We start from the raw sequence: 12,961 nt of genomic DNA on the forward strand, positions 1-12,961 counted from the left end.
ACAGTACTGACACATGTGGACTCAGGTTTACCCTTTAGGGTCCTAAACAAGCTGCGTGACAGTCCTGGTGTAAGCTGTATTGGCAGCCATACTGCTTGTCACACAGCTTTTCCAGACTCCTGAAAGGTAAATCTCCCCAGCTATGCTATAACATACAACAATACTGACACATGAGGACTCAGATTTACCCTTTAGGGCCCTAGACCAGATGCATAATAGCCCCGGTGTAAGCTTATTGGCAGCCATATTGGTTGTCACCCAGCTTTCCCAGACACAGACGTAAAGAATCTAATCTAAAATTTCCGGCAGTTTATCAGAAGGCAACTCAGGGCTCTGTATTTATGGGGGATATTCATTAATACGATCCTTTTATAGGAGAGCTTGGTGTTTATTAGTGTCCTGAAAAGTCGCCTACAAGCGGCGGTCCTTGTCTGTGCTCCGCGCGCGGCGTAAATCTCTTTTATATCTTTATCTCTTGCCGTGAAGCAGGCGGCAGATTTAGCTTTTTAATATTAGATTCCTGTTTATGTTCCCATTAAGAAGCCGGAATAACCATTTCTCCGGCGCTGGTTGTATATGGGCTTATCCTCTTCCACGGTTACAGAGGAACGACCACGCTACGTGGAGAGATGGCGGAGGCGCGAGCAGCGTCCTCGGGCTGCGGCAGATGAAATGTTATTGGGAAGTTTAGAGACGTTACAAGGTCTTTGTGACTGTAAACTGCAAACCTGTCCCCCGGAATACTGCTACATGCACTGGTGGAGTGGACGAAAACCAGTGTTTTCCAACCAGAGCACCTCCAGTTGTTGCAAAACTACAACTCCCAGCATGCCCAGACAGCCAAAGGCTGTCTGGGCATGCTGGGAGTTGTAGTTTTGCAACAGCTGGAGGCACTATGGTTGGAAAACACTGATGTAGCCCCCCCCCCCCCCCCCCCCCCACTGAAGCCTATATGTGTTGGAAAACTCTGATTTATAGGAAAGCAACATACATATCGGAAGTGCCAGTCAGGAGAGTAATAAGCCCCGCCCTCCAGACTCCTCAGAAATAGGACTCTTCCTGGTTCAGAAGCATGTTTTTCTTCTTTCTTTTTTTTTGTCCATACCATGCACACTCACCATCAGCGCCATTTGTTTCATTCCAGCAATGTAGCTTACATGACCTGGACCACATTTATTTGTGGCAAAAATTGTTGCAGAATGTTTCGTACACAAAAAATGAATATGTATATATATATATATATATATATATATATATATATATATATATAAACTTAGGGGTCCTCCAGTGGAAAACAATTTTTTTATATCAACTGGCTCCAGAAAGCAGAGAGCACTGTGGTCAAACTGGAAAGAACTACACAACTTCATCTGAAGCATACAGCAGCTGATAAGTACTGGAAGGGTTAAAGGGGTATTCCAGGAAAAAAACTTTTTTTTTATATATTAACTGACTCCAGAAAGTTAAACAGATTTGTAAATTACTTCTATTAAAAAATCTTAATCCTTCCAATAATTATCAGCTGCTTAAATTGAGTTGTTCTTTTCTGTCTGGCAACAGTGCTCTCTGCTGACATCTCTGCTTGTTGTCTCGGGAACTGCACAGAGTAGAAGAGGTTTGCTATGGGGATTTGCTTCTACTCTGGACAGTTCCCGAGACAGGTGTCATCAGAGAGCACTTAGGCAGAAAAGAACAACTCAACTTTAGCAGCTTATAAGTACTGAAAGGATTAAGATTTTTTAATAGAAGTAATTTACAAATCTGTTTAACTTTCTGGAGCCAGTTGAGATATATATATATATATATAAGTTTTTCCTGGATAACCCCTTTAAGATTTTCATATAGAGGTAATTTACACATCTACGGTATTTAACTTTCTGGCACCAGTTGATTTAAAAAGCAAATACAAATTCCACCGGAGTACCCCTTTACGACTGATTTACTACAACAGATTTGCTAGATTTCTGATGCAACTTGCACAAGAAAAAAACAAAAAATACATGCCATGCACATTTCTTATGTCCAAGTGAGAAACACCACCAAATGGCACCAAAATGGCGGATGCTTCAAATAAAAAAATAAAAAAATTAAAAACTGACCGCATTAATAAATTTGCCTTATTAAGTGAAAAAACTTCAATTTGCCCAATCTGCACAGAAAATCTGCAACAAATCTGCATCCAAATCCCCACAATACGCAGAATATCCGCTGTTTACCCTAAAGACAAATTTCCTACAGACAAAAATCAAACAATTGCGTCTCACAATTAAAGAATTACTGCACAACAAATAGAACAGCCGTCGCCAGGATCATTCGCCTTTAACGGATTAGAATGTTGCGCAAAATGAAAGGTGCGCAGTGTGACCTTAGGCATTAGGACCCCACAATGATTGCAGTCAGATTGGGAATGTCAGCCTGGCTGCCCACATCTCCTAATTTCCCTGATCACAGTTGGTCTCCTGTCCCTAAAATAACACACATACTGCGATAATGCAATAAGGAGCGCGCGGAAGCGGCGAGGAGATCCGCCGGTGGCACCACATTGAGCCGGGATGAGGAATGCACCATTTGGTTTTATCTCACCGTGCCTTGCAAAGTGATATTGTTTTCCTTTTTGCTCGCGCTCCTTTATCGACAGCAGGAGTTTAATTACAATTAAATAGCTAGAAGAAAACAAAAGCAGCAGTAAGGAAAGAGCGGGGGAGGGGAGGGCGCGGGGAAATTTTCTACGAAATCAGGCGTTAAAGAAGGAGAGAGCGGTCACCGGGGGACGGCGGAAAAAAATCACAACCAACCGGTGACCAACCGGACGCCATTGTCTCTAGCCCCAGATCACACACAGAATCTGCTCAGACTGACACATGTGCGATACCTCCAGTCACCGCATCATCTGTCACCAGGGTATCTGTGGGGTTACATAGGACTGCAGATACAGTATCTACTACATTATCTGTGTTATCACTGTGTTATCTGTAGTGTTACATAGGACTGCAGGTCCCATCTACTACATTATCTGTACTCAGAGAGTTATCACTGTGTTATCTGTGGTGTTACATAGGACTGCAGGTGACATCTACTACATTATCTGTACTCAGAGAGTTATCACTGTGTTATCTGTGGTGTTACACAGGACTGCAGGTCACATCCACTACATTATCTGTACTCAGAGAGTTTTCACTGTGTTATCTGTGGTGTTACATAGGACTGCAGGTCACATCCACTACATTAGCTGTACTCAGAGAGTTATCACTGTGTTATCTGTGGTGTTACATAGGACTGCAGGTCACATCCACTACATTATATATACTCAGAGTTATCACTGTGTTATCTGTGGTGTTACATAGGACTGCAGGTGACATCTACTACATTATCTGTACTCAGAGAGTTATCACTGTGTTATCTGTGGTGTTACATAGGACTGCAGGTCACATCCACTACATTATCTGTACTCAGAGAGTTATCACTGTGTTATCTGTGGTGTTACATAGGACTGCAGGTCACATCCACTACATTATCTGTACTCAGAGAGTTATCACTGTGTTATCTGTGGTGTTACATAGGACTGCAGGTGACATCTACTACATTATCTGTACTCAGAGAGTTATAACTGTGTTATCTGTGGTGTTACACAGGACTGCAGGTCACATCCACTACATTATCTGTACTCAGAGAGTTTTCACTGTGTTATCTGTGGTGTTACATAGGACTGCAGGTCACATCCACTACATTAGCTGTACTCAGAGAGTTATCACTGTGTTATCTGTGGTGTTACATAGGACTGCAGGTCACATCCACTACATTATCTGTACTCAGAGAGTTATCACTGTGTTATCTGTGGTGTTACATAGGACTGCAGGTGACATCTACTACATTATCTGTACTCAGAGAGTTATAACTGTGTTATCTGTGGTGTTACACAGGACTGCAGGTCACATCCACTACATTATCTGTACTCAGAGAGTTTTCACTATGTTATCTGTGGTGTTACATAGGACTGCAGGTCACATCCACTACATTAGCTGTACTCAGAGAGTTATCACTGTGTTATCTGTGGTGTTACATAGGACTGCAGGTCACATCCACTACATTATCTGTACTCAGAGAGTTATCACTGTGTTATCTGTGGTGTTACATAGGACTGCAGGTCACATCCACTACATTATCAGTACTGAGAGAGTTATCACTGTGTTATCTATGATGTTACATAGGACTGCAGATAAAATTTACTTCATTATCTGTACTGTGAGAGTTATCACTGTGTTATCTGTGATGTTACATAGGACTGCAGGTCACATCCACTACATTATCTGTACACAGAGAGTTATCACTGTGTTATCTGTGGTGTTACATAGGACTGCAGATCACATCCACTACATTATCTGTACACAGAGAGTTATCACTGTGTATCTGTGGTGTTACATAGGACTGCAGGTCACATCCACTACATTATCTGTACTCAGAGAGTTATCGCTGTGTTATCTGTGGTGTTACATAGGACTGCAGATCACATCCACTACGTTATCTGTTCTCAGAGACTCATCACTGTGTTATCTGTGGTGTTACATAGGACTGCAGGTAACATCCACTACGTTATCTGTTCTCAGAGACTTATCACTGTGTTATCTGTGGTGTTACATAGGACTGCAGGTCACATCCACTACATTATCTGTACTCAGAGAGTTATCACTGTGTTATCTGTATTGTTACATAGGACTGCAGGTCACATCCACTACGTTATCTGTTCTCAGAGACTTATCACTGTGTTATCTGTGGTGTTACATAGGACTGCAGATCACATCCACTACATTATCTGTACTCAGAGAGTTATCACTGTGTTATCTGTGGTGTTACATAGGACTGCAGGTCACAGCCACTACATTATCTGTACTCAGAGAGTTATCACTGTGTTATCTGTGGTGTTACATAGGACTGCAGGTCACATCCACTACATTATCTGTACTCAGAGAGTTATCACTGTGTTATCTGTGGTGTTACATAGGACTGCAGGTCACAGCCACTACATTATCTGTACTCAAAAAGTTATCACTGTGTTATCTGTGGTGTTACATAGGACTGCAGGTCACATCTACTACATTATCTGTACTCAGAGAGTTATCACTGTGTTATCTGTGGTGTTACATAGGACTGCAGGTAACATCTACTACATTATATATACTCAGAGAGTTATCACTGTGTTATCTATAGTGTTACATAGAACTGCAGGTCACATCTATACATTATCTGTACTCAGAGTTATCACTGTGTTATCTGTGGTGTTACATAGGACTGCAGGTCACATCCACTACATTATCTGTACTCAGAGTTATCACTGTGTTATCTGTAGTGTTACATAGGACTGCAGATCACATCTATACATTATCTGTCCTCAGAGAGTTATCACTGTCTTATATGTACTGTTACATAGGACTGCAGGTCACATCTACTACATTATCTGTACTCAGAGTTATTACTGTGTTATCTGTGATGTTACATAGGACTGCAGGTCACATCCACTACATTATCTGTACTCAGAGTTATCACTGTGTTATCTGTGGTGTTTCATGTAGTACTGTATGGCGAACACTTTGGAGAAACTTTATATCATTGTTCTCCAATTCAGAGCATGCTGGGAGTTTTAGTTTTGCAACAGTTGGGAAAGCAACTGGTTGGGGAACGGTGCTTAAGTGTCTAGAACAGTGGTCTCCAACCTGCGGACCTCCAGATGTTGCAAAACTACAACTCCCAGCATGCCCGGACAGCCAACGGCTGTCCGGGCATGCTGGGAGTTGTAGTTTTGCAATATCTGCAGGTTCCGCAGGTTGAAGACCACTGATCTAGAACATTTCTAATCTTGTAAACATTTCTCCTTCATTCTAAACACCTAGATACATATTAGGACCAATCTCTGCCCTTATACATAACATCCAGCCGGTCACATGACCCAGTCCATACAGCCTCCCCTTGGTCAGGCGAGGAGTTCAGCTCTGTCATCCATGTCGCTATAATTCGTAGATCCGGCGCCCGTCCATATGTTACCGGAGAATTATGAGGTTGGCAGCCCGGCGCCTGGAACAGCTGTGTTGTTAAAAATGCATAGGCAGACTGTGCACGGAGGGCGGCCCATGGTGGACCCCAGCACGAACACCTACCGCCGCTACCCAACTTTTCATGGAATTAACAAACTTCAATAATTAAACCCGGTATATACCCCCCAGGTCCCAGAGTAAATCTAGTATACTGCATACAATTGTCTCTTGCAGCCCCTGTAAAACAAGATGGTGGCACCGCAGTGTAGATCAGCACCAACGGGTCATAGCATGGCAGGATTCACCAACATTGTGTAGGCCTTTTACTAGGAAAATGCTCATCCTGAGCTTCCTGGTTCCTGAATAGAATATCAGAATTACAGTGAAGACTGACACCTAGTGGTAACAGAACAGTGTTTCTCAATCAGTGTAACCTCCAGCTGTTGCAAAACTAGTGACAAGTGGCAGGGGCCATATATACGAATTCACGATATTTCACGAATATATGGACGAATATACGTATGTTGGCGAAATTTGCATATTCGCTGTGTTCGTTCAAATTTTTTTTCCAATGCGAAAATCGTAATGAATTTCGTCTAGTGCGCATGCGCGATTATATATTTCAACTCTAACACTATATCCTACACTAGAACCTATCTGCTAAACTAACCTACCTTATCTAAAGCTAAAAGAAGGGAGGGATCAGCGTCCTCTGGAAGTGCAGATCTTTGCGAATATTTGCATGTTCGCATATATATACAAAATCTTCATTACTATAAGAGAGGTAAGAAAAAAAAAACGGCGACTCACCAACTACGCTTCTTCTGACTTCTTTATTAGATCATAATACTCACATATATTTATAAGGGGGGGGGGACAGATGCAGGGGGGATACCACAGGCGACAAGCTCCATTTCGTACAAATTAGTACTTCATCCGGCCATACCACTCTGTATGGATAGGTGCACTTTATATACAGGTGAGGCCCTCACTAGTGACCACCCACACACGTGAAGTGCAGCGTCAAAGAAGGAGGAGGAGAGAGAGGAACAAGACAATTCACAGGTATACCGCTGTGTCAGCTTTTTCATTTGACCCTAAGGCTAGGCTCAGACTACGGAATCTCTGGGCAAAAAATTTCCGCCTGGAGATTCCGAGTTCCGCCTGCGCCGACTGAATTAGACGGCGCTAGGACCGCGCGGACACTGCAGTCTCCTATAGACTGCTATGTGTTACGCTAGGATTTCCGCCTGAAGAAAGAGCAACACCTTTCTTCAGGCGGAAATTTTCTAGTGGATTTTTCATCCGGATTTTCCGCTTCACAAATTCCGAAGTGTGAATTTGTGAACGGAAAACCATTCATTACACTATGCATTATAGTAAGCGGAATTTCTGACGGAAATTTCAAAGCAAAAATTTCGGCGGAAATTCCGTAGTCTGAACCTAGACTAAAGGGCCCGTTGCGTTCGATCTTAGAATCCAACGCAACTCCCTTTTTAGGAGAATTTTTTCAATATTTTCTCCTTCCTTTTTGCTCGATTTTCTTTCGAGACCTACAAATCGGAGGGCTTCAGGGTTATTGTGGTGTGCCTCTTTCACGTGGGATTTTAGACGGCACGCCCCTTGTCTGTCCGTCCGAATGAAGTAAAAATGCTCCCTAATTCGACAGACAAGGGGCGTCCCGTCTAAAATCCCATGTGAAAGAGGCACACCACAATAACCCTGAAGCCCTCCGATTTGTAGGTCTCGAAAGAAAATCGAGCAAAAAGGAAGGAGAAAATATTGAAAAAATTCTCCTAAAAAGGGAGTTGCGTTGGATTCTAAGATCGAACGCAACGGGCCCTTTAGGCTAGGTTCAGACTACGGAATTTTCGCTTTGAAATTTCCGGCAGAAATTCCGCTTACTATAATGCGTAGTGTAGTGAATGGTTTTCCGTTCACAAATTCACACTTCGGAATTTGTGAAGCGGAAAATCCGGATGAAAAATCCCAGCTAGAAAATTTCCGCCTGAAGAAAGGTGTTGCTCTTTCTTCAGGCGGAAATCCTAGCGGAACACATAGCAGTCTATAGGAGACTGCAGTGTCCGCGCGGTCCTAGCGCCGTCTAATTCAGTCGGCGCAGGCGGAACTCGGAATCTCCAGGCGGAAATTTTTTGCCCAGAGATTCCGTAGTCTGAGCCTAGCCTTAGGGTCAAATGAAAAAGCTGACACAGCGGTATACCTGTGAATTGTCTTGTTCCTCTCTCTCCTCCTCCTTCTTTGACGCTGCACTTCACGTGTGTGGGTGGTCACTAGTGAGGGCCTCACCTGTATATAAAGTGCACCTATCCATACAGAGTGGTATGGCCGGATGAAGTACTAATTTGTACGAAACGGAGCTTGTCGCCTGTGGTATCCCCCCTGCATCTGTCCCCCCCCCCCCCCCTTATAAATATATGTGAGTATTATGATCTAATAAAGAAGTCAGAAGAAGCGTAGTTGGCGAGTCGCCGTTTTTTTCTTACCTCTCTTATGGTTATGAAGATTTCTTTGCTGCCTTAACCAGAGCACCACCACACGCCCGCATCAGCAGACACCAAACACCTCCGTTCACCGCCCCTCATCACCTTCGTAGTGCCGGGCTACTTTTGTATACTTTTTATATATACAAAATATTCACGCTTCACATCGAAAATAATATTGGAGCCTTCTTTGGACCACAAGCTAGAAGTAGGGAGGGATGATGACTTTTTTTAGTTTATTTTTTTACAGTACACATTGTTGTGATGTGTACTGCGAAGAAGAAAAACCAAAAAAAAAACTGAATATTCGTCATTACCAATATATAGTGCTATATTCTAAATATTCGCCGATATTCGCGGTAAAAATTAGCATTTTGAATATTTGCGCTCAACACTATGCAAAACTACAACTCCCAGCATGCCCGGACAGCCGTTGGCTGTCCGGGCATGCTGGGAGTTATAGTTTTGCGACAGCTGGAGGCACCCTGGTTGGGACACACTGCTCCAGTTAGTGAGGGGTTAACCGTTGTAGTGCTGCACGACAATAGGAAGACAGCAAGGCAGCGGCGAGTGGGACGGAATGCTGGACGTTGGAGTCTTGCAACAGCTGGAGGCACCCTGGTTGGGAAACACTGTACTAGAGCAACGTCGCCCAGTGTCTGGATGATACCGAAAAATATATTAAAGCTTTCAGAATGAGGAAAAACTCAGGGATTTCTAGAAAATCTTGAGAAGTTGTTATGAGATAACTTTACAATGTGACTTTATGTTAATCAGGGAAAGCGGTGCATTGTGGGAAGTGCTAATTACAGCTCCCCATAAGCTAATAAACACCTAGACTTCACTTATTCCTGTAATGAAGAGAATTCGCCGTGAGTTTACTGAAGGGAAGGATGGCGGAGGGGGGGGGGGCGAATGGCGGGTGACAGGAAGACGTCCACAACAAGGCGTCAGAGGAACAAACAAAATCCATACAGTCTTTCTCTGCCATTCCAGTAAACACTGGAGGGATCCATAGTGAACACAAAGGTCGTCATGTCTCCTGTCTGGTAGACGTGACCTCCGCCCCGCCGCCCGACATCTACACGACTCCTCCACAATACCGAGCACCACATGAGCATTGTTACCGTCAGATTATCACTTAATAATTCATAACACAACAAGCTGAGCTCTTCGCCAACAACCGGAGTACAGAGGATGAGTCGGGCTCTCTATACTGGGCCAGGAAGGGTTCTGGTGCATACAATGACTATGTCCATAGACAGATATTGGTCTGACGGATAGCGCTAGAGACTCTGTTTTGTACACGCAGTAATGGCATATGTTGGTATATTTCAGTGTGTTGTGTACTTTTGCGCACACATTGGTGGCCTAGGTGTGATGAAAGTTACTGTATGGTATCTATCAGAGGCATCTGTTGGGGGTATGAGTCCAGGATGTACTGGTCTATGGATAAAGGGTTCTGAAAACACAAAGGTCCAAATTTACCAAGTAACTAATGCTGTAAAGAGAATGTGTGACAAATCCGTAGTAATTCATAAATCGGAAAAGTGATAACAGGGACTTAACACAGGAGAATGACATGGTGACACTTGGGGTACAGGATGATGACATGGTGACACTTGGGGTACAGGATGATGACATGGTGACACTTGGGGTACAGGAGAATGACATGGTGACACTTGGGGTACAGGATGATGACATGGTGACACTTGGGGTACAGGATGATGACATGGTGACACTTGGGGTACAGGATGATGACATGGTGACACTTGGGGTACAGGAGAATGACATGGTGACACTTGGGGTACAGGATGATGACATGGTGACACTTGGGGTACAGGATGATGACATGGTGACACTTGGGGTACAGGAGAATGACATGGTGACACTTGGGGTACAGGATGATGACATGGTGACACTTGGGGTACAGGATGATGACATGGTGACACTTGGGGTACAGGATGATGACATGGTGACACTTGGGGTACAGGAGAATGACATGGTGACACTTGGGGTACAGGATGATGACATGGTGACACTTGGGGTACAGGATGATGACATGGTGACACTTGGGGTACAGGAGAATGACATGGTGACACTTGGGGTACAGGAGAATGACATGGTGACACTTGGGGTACAGGATGATGACATGGTGACACTTGGGGTACAGGAGAATGACATGGTGACACTTGGGGTACAGGAGAATGACATGGTGACACTTGGGGTACAGGAGAATGACATGGTGACACTTGGGGTACAGGATGATGACATGGTGACACTTGGGGTACAGGATGATGACATGGTGACACTTGGGGTACAGAATGATGACATGGTGACACTTGGGGTACAGGATGATGAAATGGTGACACTTGGGGTACAGGAGAATGACATGGTGACACTTGGGGTACAGGAGAATTACATGGTGACACTTGGGGTACAGGATGATGACATGGTGACACTTGGGGTACAGGAGAATGACATGGTGACACTTGGGGTACAGGAGAATGACATGGTGACACTTGGGGTACAGGAGAATGACATGGTGACACTTGGGGTACAGGAGAATGACATGGTGACACTTGGGGTACAGGATGATGACATGGTGACACTTGGGGTACAGGATGATGACATGGTGACACTTGGGGTACAGGAGAATGACATGGTGACACTTGGGGTACAGGATGATGACATGGTGGCACTTGGGGTACAGGAGAATGACATGGTGACACTTGGGGTACAGGAGAATGACATGGTGACACTTGGGGTACAGGAGAATGACATGGTGACACTTGGGGTACAGGAGAATGACATGGTGACACTTGGGGTACAGGATGATGACATGGTGACACTTGGGGTACAGGATGATGACATGGTGACACTTGGGGTACAGGAGAATGACATGGTGACACTTGGGGTACAGGAGAATGACATGGTGACACTTGGGGTACAGGATGATGACATGGTGACACTTGGGGTACAGGAGAATGACATGGTGACACTTGGGGTACAGGATGATGACATGGTGACACTTGGGGTACAGGATGATGACATGGTGACACTTGGGGTACAGGAGAATGACATGGTGACACTTGGGGTACAGGATGATGACATGGTGACACTTGGGGTACAGGATGATGACATGGTGACACTTGGGGTACAGGATGATGATACTTGGGGTACAGAGTGATGACAAACTGACACTTCGGATACAGGATGATGACACTTGGGGTACAGGATAATGACATGGTGACACTTGGGGTACAGGATAATGACACTTGGGGTACAGGATAAGGACACGCTGACACTGGGGTACAGGGTGATGACAAGCTCACATTTGGGGTACAGGATAATGACACTTGGGGTACAGGATGATGACATGCTGACACTTGGGGTACAGGATAATGACACTTGGGGTACAGGATGTGGACACGCTGACACTTGGGGTACAGGATAATGACACCCTGACACTTGGGGAACAGGATGATGACACTTGGGTTACAGGACAATGACACGCTGACACTTGGGGTACAGGACAATGACACGCTGACACTTGGGGTACAGGACAATGACACGCTGACACTTGGGGTACAGAACAATGACACGCTGACACTTGGGGTATAGAACAATGACATGCTGACACTTGGGGTACAGGACAATGGCACGCTGACACTTGGGGTACAGGATGATGATGCTGACACTTGGGGTACACGACAATGATACGTGGCGTACAGGATAATGATACACTGCCACTTGGCATCCAAGATAATTATACTCTAATGTTTGGGATACAGGACATGGAAATGCTGACACTTGGGGTACAGAACAATGACACTTGGGGTACAGAACAATGACACTTGGGGTACAGAACAATGACACTTGGGGTACAGAACAATGACACTTGGGGTACAGAACAATGACACTTGGGGTACAGAAAGAAGATGCACAGAATTCCCTCAGCCATAGTCCATATACAGAGATGACGCTGTGATTTGCGCAGTCATCCTTTCTACAGTCAGGACTTGTTGCGCTGTGAGCCCCGTCAGTGCTTGGAGGATTCCAGGAGGGGAGATAATCTGAGGGTCCGCCGAGACTCTCTAGACAAGAGGTGACATAAGGAATAAAATGAATGAAGATGTATAACATCAGTATAATAAGAGGCTCCTGAATCTACAGAGATGCTAAAGAGGGGCCCCAGAGAGCGGCACTGTGCCAGCCCCAGAACAATGAGCAATCTCTGCTCCAGACAGCTGTACACAGGAGGCGGCACTACACAGAGCCACAGCTCCCCCTGCAGGCTGCCATGGAGTAGTGCGACGCTCAGGGAGGAGGCTTTATCTCTCGCTTTGATTTGAGTCTTTGCAGTTTCCTGGGATTTTGTGACTTTGTGTCCTCGCTGCGTTCTTCAGCTCGTGTGTCAGGGAGAGACGACCG

The 12,961-nt window shown here is 44.7% G+C and overlaps 1 protein-coding gene across 3 annotated transcripts in view; it reads left to right on the forward strand.

The window, feature by feature from the left end:
• The window catches only part of KIRREL3 (kirre like nephrin family adhesion molecule 3), an 882,952-nt gene that overhangs the window by 800,176 nt on the left and 69,815 nt on the right, over positions 1 to 12,961 (forward strand). The window lies entirely within an intron of this gene.

Source organism: Hyla sarda, chromosome 10 (genome assembly GCF_029499605.1).
Source record: "Hyla sarda isolate aHylSar1 chromosome 10, aHylSar1.hap1, whole genome shotgun sequence".
Taxonomy (NCBI): Eukaryota; Metazoa; Chordata; class Amphibia; order Anura; family Hylidae; genus Hyla; species Hyla sarda.